At 40.4% G+C, this 22,050-nt stretch overlaps 1 protein-coding gene and 1 long non-coding RNA gene across 11 annotated transcripts in view; one reads left to right on the plus strand and one right to left on the minus strand.

Moving 5' to 3' along the window:
• Positions 1 to 22,050, plus strand: part of SPATS2L (spermatogenesis associated serine rich 2 like) — a 160,786-nt gene that overhangs the window by 49,376 nt on the left and 89,360 nt on the right. Inside the window, exon 1 of one of the 10 annotated variants that reach the window (XM_038585287.1) lies at positions 20,983 to 21,228. The exons of 8 other annotated variants lie outside the window; for them this stretch is intronic. The gene's annotated coding sequence lies outside the window, so the exon portion shown is untranslated. Of the gene's footprint in view, positions 1 to 20,982; positions 21,482 to 22,050 lie in introns of those variants that run through there. One more of the 10 variants, XM_038585286.1, reaches the window with a different exon arrangement.
• LOC111094427 lies at positions 15,792 to 21,616 on the minus strand. The gene is made up of 3 exons (XR_005385212.1): positions 21,049 to 21,616; positions 18,839 to 18,917; positions 15,792 to 17,354 (listed from the first exon to the last, which is right to left on the minus strand). It is a non-coding gene; the product is annotated as an uncharacterized LOC111094427 (long non-coding RNA).

A 22,050-nucleotide genomic window follows, 5' to 3' on the forward strand; every position in this document is an offset into this window, starting at 1 on the left:
CTAGACGAACAAACTGTGTGGTCTGGATTAAATAATATCTGCTGAAAAAGAAAGGAGTGAAGTTAGCCAGAAGGCCAGATGGCAGCTGTATTTTCTGCAGAACTCTATTTGGAAAGAGCTTTATGTAATTTTTGGTCATTTCTTCCTGTCTTAGGAGTCTGCTTTCAGAATAAGTCACACAGGTTTCAAAAAACAAATAGCATAGACATAGGCTTGTCATACAACCCATCCACACAGCATTCTAGCTATTTGATGAAAAAGCTTGGTTTCCATTTCTTCCAGAATTGTTGTCTATTCTATCCTCTGTCCTTTTTGTTACCCACCTGTCTGAATTACCCCAGAGCTCACTTCCACAGCTTACAATACCGTGGAGTTCACATAGAGGAAAAATGGGGCTGAAGAGGTCATGAACTTATCACTAGCTCTTTGTGGTTGACTAACGTTGTTCGGTTATGTGCGGGAAACCAGCAGTTGTCAACTGCATACACACAAATGTGGAGTTTCCTTTTTCTTCAAGGCGGAGTGCCATTTCTTGGCTGTATCTTCCAGCAAACTTAGAAAGTAATACCTTGGACTCATGAAAATTTAGTTCCTGTTCCCTGTTTCAGAATTTTCTCCTGCGGTTATAGGGTGAGCTTCAAGCATTTAAACAGGAACAAAAAAACACCAACTCACACCCGGATTCCTGAACCAGAGCAAATCAAGAGAGAGCAAAATGTCCAGAAATCAATTAAGGTTGTTCATTTTCCAAATGGTGGGAACATCTCTAGGCATATTTTGTTTCTTCTCTTTCTTCCTTCATTTCTTATTGGTAACCAAGACTTGATCATATTCCTTCTAATTGGCTATTTGTTTGATAGTTTCTTCACCATGATCTCCTTTATCACTCTAGCCAGAGTCTCATGGTCTCATTCTAGACTCTTCAGAGCTGCTCCAACCAAATGCAAATATTGTTCCATCTCCTATGCATCCTAACCCTAGTCTGACCTTCATAAAACATAAAACACGATGGTGTTCACATCTTCAGAGAGGCTAGCCATTCCATAGTTTGTTCTGCAGGAAATGCAATGCAGATAGATATCTCTGCCTAGACCTCATGGCCTGAGTGACCTGCCAGCTCCTCTCTTTTCTCTGTCCTCCAAGACCCAACTTCATTTCCCACTGCTTCACATTATGTTGGTTCTGAAGTCAGCGTCTGATGAAAGCCAGCCTGTATCCCATTTCTGTGATGTCTGTTTTTGGAATAAAGTGTTCCAAGAGAAGTCTCACTTGGACTACCCTTCCCTTTTTCCTTCTAGCTCAATAAACACTCATTCATCCACTTTCTCCTTCTAGTTCAGTTCAACATATACTTCCTGAGCATGTGCCATTAAATAGTGCATGGTGGAGTGCAAGGCTGTGTGAAACAGGGTCCCTACAGTACTTGTCCGGTACTTAAAGTCTAGACCAGCAGGCTACAGAGTGGAGTGCTCAAAATAATCCACTGGGGTTATTTTGAGCACTCCAGGAAGAATGTACTGGAACTTATATTTACATTTTTTCATGTCATTTTAAATTTCTCTGTGAAGTATATAACATATTAGTACATGGTATTAGGCACATGGTAGACATTTACAGATAAATGGTATACACATATTGTGTATCCACATGTGAAGCATTTTTACTAATGGAATGAACAATAAAAAAATATAGAGAGCCTCAGGGGCCCCTGGGTGGCTCAGTCATTTGAGTATCTGACTCTTGATTTCGGCTCAGGTCATGGTTTCAGGGTCCTGGGATCGAGCCCTGCATCAGGCTCTGTGCTCAGCAGGGAGTCTGCTTGAGATTCTCTCTCTTCCCCTCTCTCTCTGTCCCTCCCCCTGCTCTCTCTCTCTCTTTGTAAAATAAATAAATAAAATATTGAAAAAAATAGGGCCCCAAATTCAGAACTTTAATTGGGGTTGTAGGAGGTCAGCAAATTGGCCCACTCCAATCCATTTATTCTCCATTTAAAAAATTATTTGCTAATCCTGTACAGTGTGCCAAGCAGTGTGGAGAGAGAGAGGTCAGGTAAGAGATCAAAATCTCAGCTATATTTCTGACAGATGCTCACTGGAAAATGTGGCTTTATATCAGAGCCAGGATGATTAGATAATACTTTGCTCTTGCAGTAAGCAGACCCAGTCATAGGCAACATGGGACATTATAGGACATTTTCTACCTCCCTCCTTCTTAACCCAAAGCTTACTGGACCAGGAGCAGCTAAGAAGTCACTCTCTTTGTTAGAAAGATCCTAACATGGGGCATGCTCAGATTTTTTTAAATGCACCTATGAGATAAGCCGCTTCCTCATGGGGGAGAGAAAGTAGGCAGCAGGTGGAAAGAGGTCACAGTGTTTCTATAATATGCAGTTCCCTTCTGATAAGTACGCCACTTTTGTTCAGCTTTTATCACCTCCTAATAAGTAAGATTTTCTGTTGTTTTGAACGTATCTCCCTAAAAAAAGAGCACTCTTTTCACCAAAAGTATAAGCAAAACACATAAAACTTGATGACGGGATTTTGAATTGTGTGCTTGAAGGCCTAAAATGTATCTGGACTGAGGCCTGGAACCTGATGCCATTATATGGCCCTTCCCCAGAATTCACTACTTGATTTCTTAACCCTGCATTAGAACACAAAGTGTGTGTGTGTGTGTGTGTGTGTGTGTTTGAAAATAATGGTGTGGCTGTCAGTTTCATCTAACTTGTGAAACTCCTTTCCTAGCTCTATCCCTCTATTCTTCATCACGAGTGCACAAAAGCACGCACACACACACACATCCACACACAGGATTTCCTACAGTTAAATTTTGCAATTTTTGGCACGTAACGGAATCAAAAACATGGGTGAAGCCATGCGGCCCTGGGGGGGAAAAAAGCAAAGAACGACAAAACTTGTTGCTTCTCAATGCTAAGCACAAGGTAATTTAGTGTCATTCTAGAAAGAGCGAGGAAGGGAGAAAGAGAAGATGCATTGGAAGGACATCTCGTCTTGGAGTGAGGGACTTTGTTGAGGTCCATTCTAGTCCATCCTCACTCCTCCTGCCTGACCTTCTAGGGCAAAACTCTAACATGACCTTCTGGAAGACTAAAATCTATCCAGTTTTTAAATATCTACAGAGAAAGATTTCACAACTTCCCTCAATAACTAATTCAAAGGATTAAAATATAGGTTTAGAGAACACCACAAACTGTCCAGGCATTCTTGCTTCAGTTTAAAATGGTTTTCTTTCAGTACTGGGAGAGACAATTCATCACCATCCCTCGTGTGATATCATGGTATTAAGTTGACCACTAGATTTACAACTGAATAAGCCAATCCAATGCCATCATATACCTCCTTTTGTTTACTTTGAATCGTCTGCATGGTGTCTCTGTCTTCTTCAATTTTTTGCACCCTGCTTTAGATGTGGAAACTAAATAAAAGGATTGTATGATGGTTTCCATGTGCTTATCCAAACTAGTCAGCTTAAAAAAAAACAATGCTAATTTAAAATCAGCTTTTTGCCTGTCCCTTTTGATTTCTTCGGGGTATTGGTGATGTGGAAAACAAAGGCAGAAGAGAAATTATTAAATTTCCTTACTACCTACAGCCCATTGACAAGTCCTTGAAACAGGCTGAGTGACATTCCTCTAGGGGCTCAACTGCCTTGATGTTGATACTTTGCTAAGGGCAAGAGGCAGTCTGATCCCCAGGACCCTGCAAGTCTACCTTAACATATAAAAATTCCTTTGGAAACTTCCTTTATCTCTGCCCTCCAAGATACGTGCTGGCAGTCATCCCCCAAGCATCTGACCCATCGATATACATCTGAAGGGTCTCATGACTGACTTTTTACTAAACAATAATAAATGACCTTTTGTAATAATAACTAGCCCCTTTGAGATCCTGGAAACCTTATTTCCAAAATCCCTGAGAGGTTTACGCTCTCCCCAACCCCCTCCCAATTTGAAACTATAGAACCAGCCACTCCTCGTGACCCTAGTGCAGCTCCTTCTGCCCACGGGTTCTCCCCCCTACTTTAATAAAAACCACCTCTTTTGCACCAAAGACGTCTCAAGAATTCTTTCTTGGCTGTCAGCTTCAAACCCTAACGTCCTTCCTACGTCATTAGGACATTTATACATAGTTCTTTAGATTACCAGAAATCTTCTTAATCCAAAAATGTGAATGCTGGAAATTTCAAGAAGGTCAGGGAAGGAAATTTTTGAGCAGATCTTAGTTAGGATACCTATTTGGCTTCTGAGATAAAAACAAAACAACAGTGGCTTTAAAATGTAAAGGTCACTTTCTCCCTATGAAAGTGTCCACAGCGTGCAGGCTGACGTAGAGGCTCCACAGTCAAGGGGACTCATCTTCTTACCTCGTTGCTCTGCTCTCTTGTCCTGATGGCTTCCATTTCAAGATATTGTCACATTTTAGCCAACAAAAGAGTGCAAGAGGAAGAGGAAACCACACCTTTGTTTTTAAGGGGACAGCCTAGAAGCTGTGCATCTCCCTTCTGTTCACATCCCACCCGCCAGCACGTAGCTGCATGAACATACTAAGCTGTAAGGGAGGCTGGGAATGATGCCAGGTGGTCTCGTGCCCAGGTAGGAGTTCAAAGCTGTATTACCAAAGAAAGAAGGAGGGGATAGATGATGGGGGTAACAGCCCTGCCTCTGGCTCTGTCGATCCAGCCTGAGAAGCACGTTTTGACCATGACTTCAGCCAGGGGACCTTTAAGTAGTGTAGAAAATACCTAAGGATATGAAGAAGGAGAAAATCCTGCTGTCCAGTAAGAGCCCAGACCACTGGAGAAGATTTGTGTTTCAGGCTAGCGGATCTCAGGCCTGGCCTTCAGTCTCAGGCCTAGCCCTCTCCTGCTACTAGAAATGAAGTTGAAGCTTAATTAACTCCAAGAATACTTTGGCTACTGTACCACCTAATTAAAATATATTATCTAAGTGAGGTTTCCAAACTAAATAGGTTCAATATAAAACCAAGGTCACAACTTTGCCTGGTTACTCTCATATCAGGCCACGGAAGCCACGCTGCTCTGTCGCTCCTTGATCTAGATCATCTTGTTAGTCTAAAGTATTGCTACACTTCCATGAAAGGGGCACAAACATGTATCTGAGGCTTGTAGTAAAAAAGATATAAAACTTTTTAAATGCCAGTAAATGAAAATTTTAAGTTAAAAAACAAATTGTACTACTGCTACAACTCCCCTTGTAAGATCTGTATAACTTTAAGAATGTTCTAGGAAAATACCCATAAAAAGACATTTTGCTGATTACAATGCTATACATATTCCATCTGGGACTTGCAAGTTCTATTTGTTTACTCGATTAACCAGGCGCTTTTTCCTGTTAGTGTCCACATTCGTCTTTTTCAAATGTAACCCTGGTTTTCATCTCAGCCTGACAAGACCAACCTGGATTTTGACAGTCACACTGATTTTTATCTATTTAAACTGCTAGAAGCAAAATCTGATTTTGTTCCTGGCTTTTGTTATTGAGAAAAGTAATAAAAACCAAGGCGGAATTAGATCAGGGACATCCATTATTTTAACCAGGAACAAAAAATAAATATATAGCTCTACCTAAGTATTGGATTAATTTAAGTATATGGGGGATATTAAAAATTGCATTTAAAATGTGTTTCTCAGCTGATCACTTATTTGACATACAAATTTAACACTTCTATTGTCTGATGTAGAAATAATAATATAATAATAATGAAAATTCTCATGTGTTGAGTTCTCAGTATGTACCTTCCTGGCACAAATTTCTCTGTGCTCAATGCCTAAGCCTCGAATCAGTCCTATCCCATCTGCATAGCTGCTAACAAAGCAGAGGAAGGAACTTTGAGTGGAAGATAAACAACAGGTTCTACCTCAATTAATGCTCCCAATGGAATAGATTATGCATTCTCATCAAAGGCTATATTGCCTGCAAGGGGGTGAAAATTCATTCTTGAAGAGTGAAGGAGTCAGATATTATGGCTGAAGTCAGATTGGGCGGGGAGGAGACGTGACAGTGGAAGAGTGGCCGGAGAGAAGCTACAATGCTGACTTTGAAGATGGACGGGGACAGGAGCTAAAGCATAGAGATGAACTCCAGAATCTGGAGTTCCAGATCCTCCTCTGGAACTTCCAGAGTTGAATGCAGCCCTAGTGACACCTTGGTTTTAACCCAGTGAGATCCGTGTTGGACTTCTGACCTACAGAACTGTAAGACAATAAATTTGTATTCCTCGAAGCCACTAACTTTGTGCTAATCTGCAATAGCAAGCTAATACCCCAGTTTCCTGTCCAGAAGAATAGAATGATCTATGTCACAGGTTTTTGGTAAGCATTAAATAAAATAGTCCATGAAAAGCACTTAGCATAGGGAGCATAGTGACATCCTGACCTTGCCAGTGCTTGGATGGTCAAGGTTTGCACTCAGAGCGCACTTTTCCCATGTTTATGTTGCTGATAGACCTCTTTCTTTCTTTCTTTCTTTCTTTCTTTCTTTCTTTCTTTCTTTCTTTCTTTCTTTTTTTTTTTTTTTTAAGATTTTACTTATTTATTCATGAGAGACAGAGAGAGAGAGAGAGAGAGAGAGGCAGAGACACAGGCAGAGGGAGAAGCAGGCTCCATGCAGGGAGCCCGACGTGGAACTTGCTCCCAGGGCCCCAGGATCACGCCCTGGGCCGAAGGCAGATGCTCAATTGCTGAGCCACCCGGGGATGCCTGACCTCTTTCTTTATATCAGTGACAACAGTCAAGTTTTATACTGGCCCTGTCACTTTAAAAAGATTCTGTAGATTTCTCCTTAGATTCATGATACATGAATTTATATTTCAATTATGGGAAATGCCTTTTATTAACTTCTGTGAACAACCAATCCTTAGGTCCTCCCCCAAAGCTGTTCTGTGTCTTCCCCCTCTCTGCCCTGTCTGAAGAAATGCTTGCAGCCTTGGTGGGGTCTGTGGAGAGGTGAGAGAGCAAATCCCCAGCAGTAGCAGAGAGGAGAGAAGGGCCAGCTACCAAGCACCCCAGTAAGGGAGAGGGAGCACCAGGTGAGGCTGCCCTTTCCGAGAGAGGCTTTCCAAGTTAGAGCCTGGCTGGCCTGGGAAGGCTGAACCTCGGCTGTATTGTTTTCTTTTCTTAACTTTAAGGAAGTGTGTGTGTTTTCATTCTTGCTTTTTTAACAACCAGGACAATCCCTGCTGAAAATGAGAATCTTTGCAATGAACATTCACTGACTTGCTTCATTAAGTCAGTTGGGTAGAGCCTAGTGTAAATGAAGTGAAGTCCACAGGTTTTTCTCTATCTTTGTTGAGTCAATTATTTTCACAGAGAACAGATTTTGCATTATCACAGGAAAAGAAACTAACAGCATTATATTCCTACTACCCGAGTGTTAAAACTGTGTGTGTTTACATATGTTATCTTTTAACTCACAGCATTGCTGTGAAATAGAAATTATTACTCTCATTTCCTGCTGAGGAAGAGGGAGTGTCCTCACGGTATCACTATGAAGTAAATCAATAGGTATTATTACTCCTGTTGTTAGCCAGGAGCCCAGGGGCTCAGGGAGGGTGGCATCTGTACTGGTTTGGCTGGGACAGCAACGTGGCTGTTGTCTGGGGCTGCTGCTAGCTGGTTGCCCAGGCAGGACCTGTTCCTGAAGCCATGTTTCAAAGCCTGGTTGTTAGTCTTTAGGATCCATGTATTAGACTTCATCTGTGAGCTGAGAGATGCTCAGATTCTACAGTGATACACTCAGGCTAACGAAGTTTTAATAAGGATAATGAGCAGGCCTTTATTTTTAGGGCATTTCTTTCTTTCTAAGGACCAGGACATCCCCTTTCCAATATTAAGGGCTCATGGACTTCTCTTGCTCCCCACACCAGTCTGATCCCTGCACTGCCCTAGCATTCTTTCTGAAATGTGCATCTGGCCTTTCCCCTCCCTTGCTTGTGGCCTCTCAGGGACTCCTTGCTAACCTCAGGATAAGGCTGAGGCTCTACATCCTATTCACAGACTTCTCTTTATGTAGATTCATCTCCTCTTCTGGTTCTCGGATACGGAGCACCAGGCCTGAACATCTTTTGCACCTGGGCTTTGGTGAATTCCAGTCCCTCTGCTGAGATCATGTTCTCCCTTTTCATTCCCTCTTCGCTGCACCCCATTCATCTGAATAATCAGGGTCCAACTTAGATCTAACATCCATCTCAAAGCTTTCCTTGAACCTCTTAATGTTACTTATTTACCCCCCAACCCTCTGCCCCATCAAAATGCTCTAATAAAATCTTGTACTTCCTCTGTAATAGTGTGTGCTGACTCGTGTCCCGTTTACCTGTCTGGTAACCCTCACCAGAATCAAAGTTCCCTGAGGCCAGGGTTTGTATTCCACTCACTGTTTTTCTAGTACTTGGCACAAGTCTACGCATTTAGGAAGTTCTTGGTAAAATGTTCTCAAATGAATAAGGAACAGAAGACCTACGTTCAAGTCCTGGGCCTGCTGCTTTCTAGTTGTGACTAGAAAGTTGACTTTGGACAAGTTCCTCATACACTTAGGGTCTTGGTTTCCAAATTTAAAAAAAGAGAAATTTTACTGAGATGTTATGAAGTTCTTTTCAAGCATGAACATACTGGGATTCTAATGCAACTCATTAGCCATCCAGAAACCATAAATCAGCAATCATGTCTTGCAAATGAGAAGCTGGGAGCATTGCCATGGACTTAATTTCTTGAACATGGATTGATTATTTCATTCCATCCACTTATACACATTAATGGTCAACAGATTCATACTTGTTCTTATGTTGGTATTTTTGTTCTTGACCCAAGGGTTTATTTTCTTCAGGATACTCTCTTCATTTTATACTGACTGGCATATCTGAAAAGAGCCCCTTAAGCCCGAGAAAATAATAAAGCCTGTTTATGTCTACTTTTTTGTTCTTATGTCCATCTGTTTTTACCCAGAGGGAATTAATGAAACTTATTGCTGTACTAAGAATTTCAAGTGAAGGTAATTTTAAAAACTGTTAGATGAGAAACTGTAGTCTCAAATAAGAAACAAAATCTGCAATTTTTTGCTGATTTTCGTGGACTTGAGTTGGTAATAGATCTAATACCATATATAACTGTGTGAAATATTTGATATGAAAATAGAGACGCCTGGGTGGCTCAGTGGTTGAGCGTCTGTCTGCCTTTGGCTCGGGTCGTGATCCCAGGATCCTGGGATCGAGTCCCGCATAAGGCTCCCATGGGGAGCCTGCTTCTCCCTCTGCCTGTGTCTCTGCCTCTCTTTATGTGTCTCTCATGAATAAATAAATTTTAAAAATATTTGATATGAAAATTAAAGGAAAAAAGAGAACCACTAACATGCCAGCAGCAAAAGTGTTAATGTCAAATGTAAACCATTGCAGTAATTCACATGCAGTAACTTCACTTTCCTGGTGAAGGAATCCATGTCAAACTAGGGGTTATCTGTGCTTATACACTTTGGAGGTTGCTTCCTTCTATGTTCCCAGCACTAATTATCATAGGAGTCAGAATCTAAGTATATCTCAGATACTTGTTGCTAGTAAATTAAACATGTTTAGATATTTCATTCATATTTCCTACATAATAATCTACAGTGGTAATTTACTAAGAATTTCTATAGATATAATTAATTTTTCCTAAAATTTGCTATATATTTCCTGGTAAATGTGACTAATTCAAACTTGAAAATGATTTTTAACATTTTTCGAAAGTTACTTCTTAACCTTATTGCAAAGTCTTGATCAATATTATTAAAATGTTACATCTAATGAGATAAAACATCAGTACTCTACCTAAACCCACTACATGCGATTTTTATTTTCTGCTTTTAATTGAAAGTTTTTCTTGCCCAATGCAGAATTCCTTTTATCTTTGGACAAAACTGTATTTGGCCTAGCTTATAGGTTAATTAGCATCAGGATCTTTTCCCTGTATCTCCATTATTTTTATGCATTGTTGCTTATTTAGCAATCCATGGTGATCTCTGACCTCCTGACTCAGCAAAGCTCACTTCCAGGTCAGGTGGCCATGACCTCTTGTAGACAGAACAGTTTGTTAGCAGCACACCGGGAAAACACCAAAGACAAATGGATTTGTTGTTTCTTTAACAATGAGTTACTCAGAGCTCAAATCACAGCCAATGAAAATTATTTGATGACTCAAATACTTGGTATAGAAACCTTGATGAAAATCTATACTTTTCAAGAAAATAAGAATATATCTTTATTTTATATGGAAAATAAATTGTGGTTTATTTGGGAGACAGTTTTTGCATTTGATTACAGATGACTTAAATTACTTTGCAACATCTGAGTGTTGAAGTGAATTCCAGTTTTTTAGGCTGCATATAGGGTATATGGATGTGTAAATGAAAGTTCAAACCCTAAAAGTTACTGGACACGTTGATGATCCACTAAATAATACTATTAATTTGGCTATATTCTTTAGCATGTTAATAGTTTCCATCATTAAGATCAATTATTTTTTTAAGGTTTTATTTATTTATTTTGAGAGAGAGAAGGAGCACAAGCAGGGGGAGGGGCAGAAGGAGAAGGAGAGAGAGAATCCCAAGCAGACTCCCTGCTGAACATGGAGCCCTATGTGGGGCTCAGTCTCACAATCCCGAGATCATGACCCGAGCCAAACCCAAGAGTCTCACGTCCAACCAACTGAGGCACCCAGGCATGCCCCAAAATCAATGATTCTTAATGGCAGGTGATAAATGATGCAGTTCATAAACAGTGTAGTGCTTTGTCTCATAGGTCTGATTTTTAGAAATTACTTAATTTGATATTTCAGTAGCATTATAGGAAAATAAGAATGTTTTCTTTATCAAAAGATTGAGAAACCTTCCTTTAATTAATCTGCAGTTTAAAAAAAGGTTGGTTAAATGGCAGGATTTTTGGCAGAGAAGAAACAAGGAAAATGAGTTGTTCCCGTGCAGCAGGAATCCAGATGTTCCAGGGCAGGCAGAAGTGTGGGTATCTGTAAACCCAAGAGAGGACACGCACTTGTAAAAGGAGGAAGGGAAAAATACAGTGTCCAGGAGAGTTTCTTGTGCTCAGTAAGCGCTCAGTAAATAGTTTTGAGCGAATAAATGAGCTGAGACCACCCAGCCATATCAAGCATTGGTATAATTTACTTCTGATATAGCATACAAAAGTGACACAAAAAATAGTAAATGGGAGTGACGAGAAACTTAAATTATTTGGGCATCTGCTAGAAGTCTTATTTATGTTCAAAGAAATACAGGGTTTCAGATACCAATTTACCTCATTTTCATCCCTAAGAAGATGAAGGAAATGAAGAGAACTGCTATTTTGGATCTAATTTTAACCAAGAGATTGGTTGGTGGAATAGAAGGAGAAGGAAACTTTATTCACTTATTCAATGAAAGTTGAGCGTCTACTATGTGCCAGACTCTTGGAAGATGGTGACCGTGTCATTTTAGCTTTGTGATAATCAGCGAGCAGGTGATGGATAAAGCCAGATATATATCACAGATATTGGGAGAGAAATTTCAAATTTCAGAGAAGAAATAGATATGATTCTACAGGTTGAGACTCTAGACTAAAGAGATGAGAACCTCAACTCTTAAAACTGTGATTAGGGCTCTTTGAATGTGCTCTCGAAGCTTCTCAAACCTCCCTTCTCAAATTCAGTATCATACCAGGTCACTATTGCCTTTGTACTCACTTATCTATTTGTTGTGAAACTTTAAGCTTCAACAGGGCAGCCCTGTATCTGTCATGTTTATCTTTGTATCCTAGTAAATGGGACAGGCACATAGCTGATACTCAATAAAGCACATGTATACACTCATACACACACACACACAGGCACACTTCATTGTGTATATAATGAATTAAGCAATAAACAATAATGAAATTCTGATAATATAATCATGAAAGTTTTTCCAAATTATCAAAGATAATGCACACACACACACACACACACATTTGTTAAGTTGAAGAGTCCACATTTTTTTGAATGATTAGAACTAGAGGTTTGAAAGTTCTAAAAGGGTGAGGAAAAAAGATGGCTATGGCTGCAAAGGGCATACTCAGGTTAACTCAAAATATAAAAGACCATTTAAAGAAAAATGCAAGGATAGGCAAATAACCAAGAACAGATACCAAAGAGAGAGATAATCCCAATAGAATGGTGTCAGGAAGCCTAGAGTTCAGAGTGAGCTGAAGTATGTAAAAAAAATTCTAAAAACAACAAAAGGGACTTAAAAAGCTGGCAAGGAAGCGTTCTACAGAAAATGAAGGTCACAGAATAAACCAGATGTAGAAAATTGGAATGCTTATGATGTCAACTGTGTTGTTCCCATTTTTGATAATGACATAGTTACAATTTCTGTCAAGAGTGGAGTATTATTTTTAGTTGTACTTCTTACTGTAGAATTTTGTTTTACTTCTGTAGAAAAAAGAACAAGAAAAGGACAGGACCTCTGATGAGAAAAACAAAGGACTGTTCAGCTCTTCTTATTCTTGGCTTTTAATCAAGGATCAGGATCTCCCATCTGATAAGGTTAGAATAGAATGAGGGTAAGAGGGAATTGAGGGAGCAGCCCAGGTGGCTCAGCGGTTTAGAGCCGCCTTCAGCCCAGGGTGTGACCCTGGAGATCCGGGATTGAGTCCCACATCGGGCTTCCTGCATGGAGCCTGCTTCTCCCTCTGCCTGTGTCTCTGCCTCTCTTTCTCTCTGTGTCTCTCATGAATAAATAAATAAAATCTTAAAAAAAAAAAAAAAAAGAGGGAATTGAGGCTGATGGCAGCATAATACCAGATCCTTAGCCCTTCCTTGTAGATTGGGGTCTCCTGGCCCAGATTGTAGCCACAGGCCTGAGAATGCTCACACCTGTGATTCCCCCGCTCCAACCAGCCATCTTGAGGGAATGTTAGCAAACACAGAATCTCAGCAGAATTTTATAATTTATTCTGAAATTTTTGGGAACACTCAGAAAAGAAAGCGATAATCATTAGGCACCAATAAGAAATCAAGAGGGACTAAGTGATATTCCTGTTCCGTAGAGAAATTAGAATGCAAGATGAAGAAAATGTGATAGTTAAAGGTGTGTAGGAATATCATCCAGCCAGTTTTCACAGTATCTCAAGATTTTATTGTCGATTTAATAGAGAAATATGAAGGGAATAACAATAGTTAAGTGGATTCACAAGTAGGTTTGCATAACCAAGCCCAGAGAGTGCTAAAGAATGGGTCCATGTGATCACAGAAAGTGATGTATAGACATTTACTTCTGTTTTATTCTAGGTTTTTCTTTAGCAATGACTTTAACAATGATGAGTTGGATGAAAATAATAGGAATGACAGATGCCTGTTGGATTCTTAATGTGTCAAACACTGTTCTATTACTCTGCATTATTAGTTTATTTAATCCTTACAACAATCCTATGTAGTCAATACTTTTATTTCCACTTTATAAATGAGTAAGCTGCAGCACAGAGAGTTTAAGTAACTTCCTCAAGGTCACACATTTCTTAGGTATCAGAGCTGTGATTCAAGCCCAGACTGTTTATTTAATGGCGTAAGTTACATAAATGATATCCTTCAGGCTTGTGAATGACCAAAGTGAAATGTACAGCTGAAGTGAAAAGCTGTAGATTTGGTATCCAAAAGAATTCCAATAGACTGGAAAAATTGGTTAAATTAACAAGACAAAATTAATTTAAAGTAAATATATCCTCATGCACTTAAGTTCCCCCAAAAATCAACTGTGAAAGTAAAGATTGGGGAAATGGGACTTACTAATGAATCAAATGAGGAAGTCTTGGGTTTCATTAATAGAGGCTTATTATAACCAAAGTATAGTGTGGTGTAGTTGTCAATGAAATGCAATCTTGGGTTGCATTAAAAGAAGAATAAAACCATTAAATGAATATATATATGTGTGTGTGTGTATATATTGGCACATAACACGATACAACATAATATATGGTATAGATATCATATATACCAGAATGAGAATACACAAAACTATGTCATGTGAGGAATGAATGCTCTCTCAAAAATAAAGTTCTAAAGATCTGACAATACAAAATGTTTTGTCTATAAAATAATTTAGAGATTTATGAAGCCCTTACCAAATCTAGCCTGAATGATCCTGTACTAAAATAGAGAAAGCATACATAGGACAAATGTGACACATGGAGAAAAGTGGTCAGATTTACGGACTATCTGAAAGCATAGCTAGGAGCATTGCATGGGAAATTATAGGAAGGCAGTTGATTCAATTTTACCTAAGAATTTGTACACAACTAGTCTCATGCAGAAGCAGCTACATTAAAAGGCATGGAGTCCCCATGATGGAATTTGTTTGAGCAGACACCGGATGGCCACTTAATGAGGGTGTTGGAAAAGAATTGACTTGTAGGTCAGGAAGATGGGAGACCTCTGAGTCCCTTCTAAGTTCAGATTCCAGAAGAATGAACAATTACTCGACCTCTCTCTATGAAATAAGGAGTGAGGGATGGATGTTGAGTGTTGAAACTGTTCCAGCTTACAGAACTATGGGGAAGTTGAGACTCCAGGGGAGTCAGATTGAGTTATGATCCAAATCAAACAAAAAGTCTAAGTTACACAGGAGTTATCCATGCCTTTCTGGTGATAGTTTTCTCTTGATTTTATCTCACTAGTAAGCCACAAATTATTTTCCAACAAAGCCATAGATTTGGAAGCATTTCCAGTCTTGCCTGCAAGCAGGCTTTTTTCCGTGACCATCTCAGATCCTGGGCACAAGGAACCCAAAGAAGTATTTCACTTCTAGGAGTATGCCTCGAAAGTATCAGCTAGACCTAATAACTTGGTTTCAGTATTCATGTCAAGCTTTTAGACAATACACGACTAAGGCAGAATGAGACCAGTCTAGATACTTCATAGAAAACTTAGAGGAAGACGCTGAAGAAAGATTATAAAACTACCTCGTCTCCCCTTTTGGAACTTTGAAGTTTCAGAGGGACTCTGAGGTCCCCCATTTTCCTGAATTATAAGTGAATTGTTTAACAGGAAGTATCCGGTGCAAATTTGAATATTTCAGACCTGAAACTTCTCTCTCTCTCTCTCTCTCTTTTTTGTTTGCATTTTTGAACAGGGTGTCTCCTCAAGAGAGGTGAATAAAATTCAAAATGGCATAGCAGCTAGGGTTCACAGCTTTGCTGCATGACTTGTGATGGTGTCTGGAAGTCATCCTTCCTTTGGACTTTCCCACTCCACTTAGAGGCCAGGAGGCCAAAGTCCATTCTGTGCTCTGACTTCTGTACTACTGTGGCTTCACCTTGCTCTTAACTGAGGTTTATATGCAAGATAGAAAAATATCTCATTTAAAAAGGTGAAAGTCTTAACTCTTATTTCTCGAATGCATAGTATCTTAATTCTACCCAATTTCCTAATAAAGGAAATCTTAGGAAAAAAAAAAAAAGCATCCCACTAAGTGGTCTTCCAGTCTATGCTTGAACAAATCCTGTGCCAGGAGACATGTTACTCTTAATGACAGCATCTTCCATTTAAAGACACCAGATGTTAATATGACGTGTCAACTATACTTCAATTGAAAATTAAAAATGGGCAGCCCCAGTGGCGCAGCGGTTTAGTGCCGCCTTGCAGCCCAGTGCGTGATCCTGGAGACCCTGGATCGAGTCCCACGTCAGGCTCCCTGCATGGAGCCTGCTTCTCTCTCTGCCTGTGTCTCTGCTTCTCTCTCTCTCTCTCTCTCTCTCTCTCTCTATGGATAAATAAAATCTTAAGGAAAAAAAAGAAAATTAAAAATGTTTTTAAAATAATAATAAAGATATAAGACGTAATGGGAAGAAGGGAAAGGGAACTCAGGGAGATAATGCAAGTAAAAGAAAGGGTGAGCAGAAAGATGAGACATGGTTTTGGCAAAGTGTATTCCACCGTGATTTGTCCTCACTGGGAAGTGGAGAACAAAATTTAAAACACTGAGAAAACATTGTTCTTCCCGTTAATAACTTTTCTATCCCATTTGGCTTTTCTGCCAATCCGGCTTTACAGTTCTGATTATAATTGTTGCAAATACTAAGATTTCCTAACTGGATCGAACCCATTAAGTAGTTTTTAAACCATTTCCTATATTTGCATCAAACCAAAATAATGGCAGCTGTCTAGTAGAATAAGGACAAGCTTGGGAATCAGTTTCAGAGATGTGAGTCCCTGCCTTGCTATTGACTGGCTCTGGGACCTCGGCCTTAACTTCTCTATGTCCACTTCTCTCATCTATGAAATGAAGATAGTAATACCTGTGGGAGCACTGGGAGGACTCGGTGAAATAGACATAAAGGGATAAAACCCAACATGGTGCTTGAGGAATTTTTGTTTTGTTTGCTATTGCATTCCCCAGCATCTAGGGTAATGCCTGGCCAAAGGAGATGCTCACTAAATGTTTGTTAAGTGAATGAATGAATGAATGAATGAATGAATGAGTCAGTGAGCCAGCTCAGCATATGACCCTTCTTGCTAAAGGCATGTCAGTGTTATCAGACACGAGAAGTCTTCTGATTAGTCAGAGGTTTGAAGAAGGAGAATGCTTTGTCACAGATAAATGTATTTTTTCCCATCATACAGCATAGCTTCAGGATCTTTAAAAAATTAAACCAAAACTCTGAGCATTGGGTTGTCTTTATAGTCTTTCCTCAGTCCTTCCTTTGTGTTTTCCATGAGGTTGTCTGGAGTGGTCTCATTCTGTCCAGTCATATTTTGTTAGAAAGCTTGAAATGAAAAATGAAACCAACTGAAGTCTGGCTGGCAGCCATTAAGAAATAGACTTTTTTTTAAAAAGTAGATTAATTTTCAAAGGCATTTTCCCTCTTTAATACTTACTCAGATTTTTAGAAGAACCACTTAGTAAAACAAACAAGAGTGTCTTTTCAGTGTCTGGTTATCTCTTTTTCAAGACTGAGTTTGGTAAGTTACATAATATTAACTGTTGATTATTCCTGGGGTGCAAAGCCAGGTAAAAAATAAAACCAAATGAAATATTTAATTTATGAGTTGCTTTCCTAGAGTGAAATGAAACTCAGCTGCATAGCTTTTATTTGTTTTAGAGCACATATTTAATATTAGTCAGATTAAAGTATATTTTTGCAAAAATAAAGGAAAAAGAATCAAGTTGCACCAAGTTGAAATGGTTAAAAAAAAGTCAAGTTTCAATTCATATCAAAAAAAATAGAGAAAATTGAGTTTAGTTTCATTAGTCATAACCAAAAATGACAGGGGAGTGGCTCAGAGAATTGGCGTGCAGTGGAGATGGAAAGGAACTCTCTCGTTTGCTAAAAGGAAAACAAAACAAGGATGTTATCTCTTTGCTTCAGTATGAACAAGACAAGTGTGTAATTGAAACCTCACCATATAACACCTTTCACAAACCAATTTCTGATGTCATCTGATTGCTTACTGCCTGCTAATCTTATCTCTGTTCAAAGCTAATCTTAAAACATTGCATCTATCTGAGGTGCATAGTGGACCCCCAATAAATATTTATTTATTTATATTTATTGACTTCTGTGCACTATGGAGGCAGGCTTTCCTTCTGGCCTTACATGTGACTTACTTGTTTCTGCCAGAGAGGTTTCAGTTTTGCTTTTCCTCTTACCTGAAATGCCATGCCCATCATTGTCAGTACTTCCTTAAAATAGTGTAAAAGAGCCCCGCCCCTCAGAAGCCCTAATAAAGCCACCTATACTAAAGCCTCCTTGCCCCTCTGGAAGCCCCATTATAAACATGATTATAGACATTTCAGAATGGTTTAAGATGCTGCTACTGGCATTCTTATTTCTCTTGGTTCTGACACACCCCCAACTAATGCCCCACAATAGACATCCCTCAAGAATGATTATCATTTCCCATGGGGACACACACGTGTGGACATCCCTCCACATGCAGTGTCCAGCCCATTGGGGGCACACTCACAGGACATGTTCTCTGGCTGGATAATGAAAGTTTTAGCCTTAGTAAAAAAAAAAAAAAAAAAAAAAAATTAACAACCCTACTTGCTTGTTTCTGCCAGTCTGCCAAGAATGGGTATAAGCGGAATCGAGGCTGTGAGAGATGGATCTTTTTTCATCAAACAAGTGATCAAAACCTAATACATTTACACCTGAAAATTGCTTTAAGGTAGATTGGATGACTAACAGAAAGTCTTCCAAAGGGAAATAATATATGGTATTATATTTATTTGAAAGGCCTGTACAATATTTGAACTACTGTACAAAAACCAGTTTTGATTCAATCTTTAGAAAAATGATTTGGAAGAGATTAAACTACATATCGCTGAGGCCTAACAGACCATCGTAAGCATTGGGTATTTTCTGGACTTCCCCCAGTGTGAGTTGAGCCACAGGGCAGGCTGGAGTTCAGTGCAAAGGAAAGAGGGTGAGGTGTGTGCTCCCACGCCTTTCATGCTGTAAACTCAAGGAGTAAGCAGGCTTGCCGTGGAAAAGCTTACAAAGAACCCACAGCATACATATGGGTGTATGCAGCAATGAAAATCTGTATCTGTGGGTAGAGTTAACAGGCATATATAAATGGTAAGGTTAGTGGTTAAATGTAGTTACCTTTGGACTGAAAACCAATTAATTTTTGTTTTCTCATATTCCATAGTAAGGGTACAGCTTCAGCCTTTCTCTTTTGGGCAGAGTATAGGTTTTGATGGAGGGGAACTAACTAGAGGGCTAGTCTAGTGACCTGGTTACCCCAACTACAAGACTATATGTGCAGAAGAAATAAAATAAGTAGAAGACATTGAGGAAGTTACCTGGTTAAAGAGATGGGACACCTGGGGTTTGATATGGGAAGATGTGGAGGACTTCAGTGCTCATGGTTGGACCTTGACCCTGAGAATGACCATAATATTACAGATTAGACATACGGGCTGGGGAGGAGGATAGGGAGTGGATTGGAGGGTATGTAAAGTGACGTGGCTAGAAGAGCATTGGACAATGCTGATTTTCATGGTGGTGTATAAAGTGATAACCCAGTCTTCGATGTTGAGAACCGGGGAATTTCTTGCAATCAAGAAAGGAAAAATAAAATAAGAGGACATTCCTTGATTTCCATGTCTTTACTGAACATTTAATTGTCTAAGGCACTCTTCTACACTACTACTTTGGAAAAGAGGAAGAAGTGGAATTTATCAGAGATAGGCTTTTTAAAGGGAAGGACTTCTTTTTGTAATTCATTGAATCTATTAATATCTTATATGTTTGAAGTGCTTTAAAGGTCTTTATTTTCTCATCATAGCATATTTCAGGTGGCAAGTTTTTATTTTTTATTATAGTTAGAAACTGAAAGAAAATTTACTAAAATAGTAAATATGACTTGTAGAATTTTTAGCATATCATAAACTGGTCAGAATGAGTTTTTTATTATCAGTGATTGCATTAGAATAAACTCAAGAGCATTAAAATCATATTAATTCTCTCTTTTATCCATCTTAATATGGTTACTTGAAATCAGAAGGTATGAAAGGAGATTTAGTAATTTTTAAGCTGTTCTCTAATTAGCTCTAAGACTTCATTTGAACTTTGCTCTTTCTATATTTTTACTGCTTATTGTCCTCTGAAGACAGGTACCTTAGCTATGAATTTGGTCACCAGAGCACCTATCACATCTGGTTAGCCACATGGCCAGAAACTGACTTGGCATGGGTTTCCAAGCTGTTCTGCAGGGAGGAGGTATTCATGAAAAAGAACACGAAAAACAAATGACCCTTTGGGCACAGTCGGAGCAGTGAGAGTTTACATCTTTCTTGGCAATGCTGCAACCAGGCCTCCGTTTGCCACCCACGCCTCTCTGGAGTTGCCCTAGGGTGGCAGTATTCAGGGGAGGGGAGGGCGTAGCCCTGTAAGGGCAATTTGTGGTCAGAAGGTTGCATTTCAGGGGTCAGCCCCATCACTGGCTAGATGTATGGCCATGACCTCTCAGGCTTAGTTTCTCACATAAAATGAGGATTATGGAAAAGCAACCACACAGGCTATAGAGGGATCTAGTGAGATGATTTCTCTATTTATATTTATTTTATAACTCCTACTGTGTGCCAGGCACTGTTTTAATCACTTTTACAAGTCAGAACTCATGCCATCCTCATTACCACCCAATGAGGTCCTTATTATTATCACCCTCATTTTACTGATGAGGAAGCGAAGCCATAGAGAGATGGGGGTAGTCACCCAAATCCCAGAACTACTCAGAGGCAGGATTGGGATTCCAACTTGGTAAATTGTAATTTTTTATTTCCTATCATAAGAAGATAAGTAAGGAAGAATCTGAATAGCAAAAAAATAGGCCGGTTCCTCTCTGCAATTATTTAAGGGCCAAAGGTGCTCCGGATGTTGACAGAAGCACCTTCACTTGTGCACCTGCCTCTACCAGTCTAGTACGGGGCCAGCTGCGTGGGCTCCTCAGAGGACTTTGCCTGTGGGCGGTTTAACATGGGCTCTGGTGGTGGGGATCCCGACAGGCCTGACCCTAAAAAGAAATAGCTCCTTTCTGTGGACATGTTGAACTCACATACTAGTTTTTTTTGAAAATCAAACCAGCAAACAGAGGTAACACATACAAGACTAACTTGCCTATAGGGAGAACAGGTGTTCACAGGTAAGAAGGCCCTCTCCATTTGCCGGGCCCCGGCCCTGGTTATCCCCACCCCCATACGCCTCACATCAGCTTTTCACTGGGAGAGACTGAACGTTCTCCATGAGCATTTCATTCCTCTGGCTGAGAGCATGAGCCCTCATGAAATGGATATACCCATGGATATAGTAGTACAGTATTCATTTAGTGCAGAATTAGCCAACAGATGCTTCCAGTTAGGCCTAGAACCTGGGGACAGGTTTTAGAAGGGGGAGGGGAGACAGCAAGCCTCAGGGTGCAGAGCCAGGAATGTTTGCTAATTGATTGATGCGCCTGCACTAGTGGTGCAGGAAGATTAGAAGCCTTTAGCCGATGACCAGACCCAGACCTGACCTTTGGAGCGATCGCTAGAGTCCCAGCCGTACTGTCTCTCGGCCTCCGAGGCAGCGGAGGGTTCGCAGGGCCCGTCTTCTGGCTCGGCCTTCTCTGAGAGAAGAACGGAGAACTCGGCGTTCACTGACAGGCCTGACGGCGGAAGCTCGGGCCAGTTAACAGCCGGTCGGTCCTCGGAAGGTGAGTCCCTCTGAGCCGCAGCCGGCTGAGGCCACTCCGGGCCTGAACCTACTCCGGGCCACACCCAGGATCCTGCCACCTACCCTGGTTGCTGACTCCACCTGCATCATGATTGAGATGACTGGTCACAGTAACAGCTTGTTGATAAAGGTGGCCAGTTGGGGAACAGGGTTGATCTGCCTGTTGAGAAAGCCAGAAGCTCGGGCCTTGGCCTGGGATCCCTGATTTGGAACACACCGGGAGGCCTGAAAAAGTGAGTTGAGGTTGACTTTGTTGGAAAGCCTCAGGAGGAGCAGTCACTGGGGCCGCGGGGGCTGGAGTGGAGTGAGGCGGGTGGGCAGGTGTCGGTGCGTTGGAGCGGCTAGGCTGCTGGCTGGTTCTCTCCTGCTGGATGTTGAGGTGCCGCCTCAGCTTCCTCATATTCCCTCCCAACCCAAAGCCAGGGCATGTGAGACAGTCATCCTAGACCGTCTTTACCCAGTCAGGGCCAGTGCCATTTCAAGGAAGTGGGAAAAACCTTCCTCTGCTACTTTGAGAAAATCATTACGTGTTTACTCAAAGACTTCTGACTTAATGGATTAGGAATATTGCGCGCTTCTTGGAACAGAAGTTTTTGAAACCAGACTATGCTCTGAAAAGATGATGGTTCCTTTGCCAGGTGTATTCCAGGACAAATGAGCCAGCTTCCCCAGAGCTGGCTTTGAACGTGTGGCTCCTCTTTGCCAAGTTTAGTTAGGATTTCTCTTTGCCAGTCCAGAGTTATGTTGCAGAACTGCAGTGCATGTTTTCTTTGGAGATGCATATCAGTGTTTTCTTTATAAA

Source organism: Canis lupus, chromosome 37, assembly GCF_011100685.1.
Source record: "Canis lupus familiaris isolate Mischka breed German Shepherd chromosome 37, alternate assembly UU_Cfam_GSD_1.0, whole genome shotgun sequence".
NCBI lineage: Eukaryota > Metazoa > Chordata > Mammalia > Carnivora > Canidae > Canis > Canis lupus.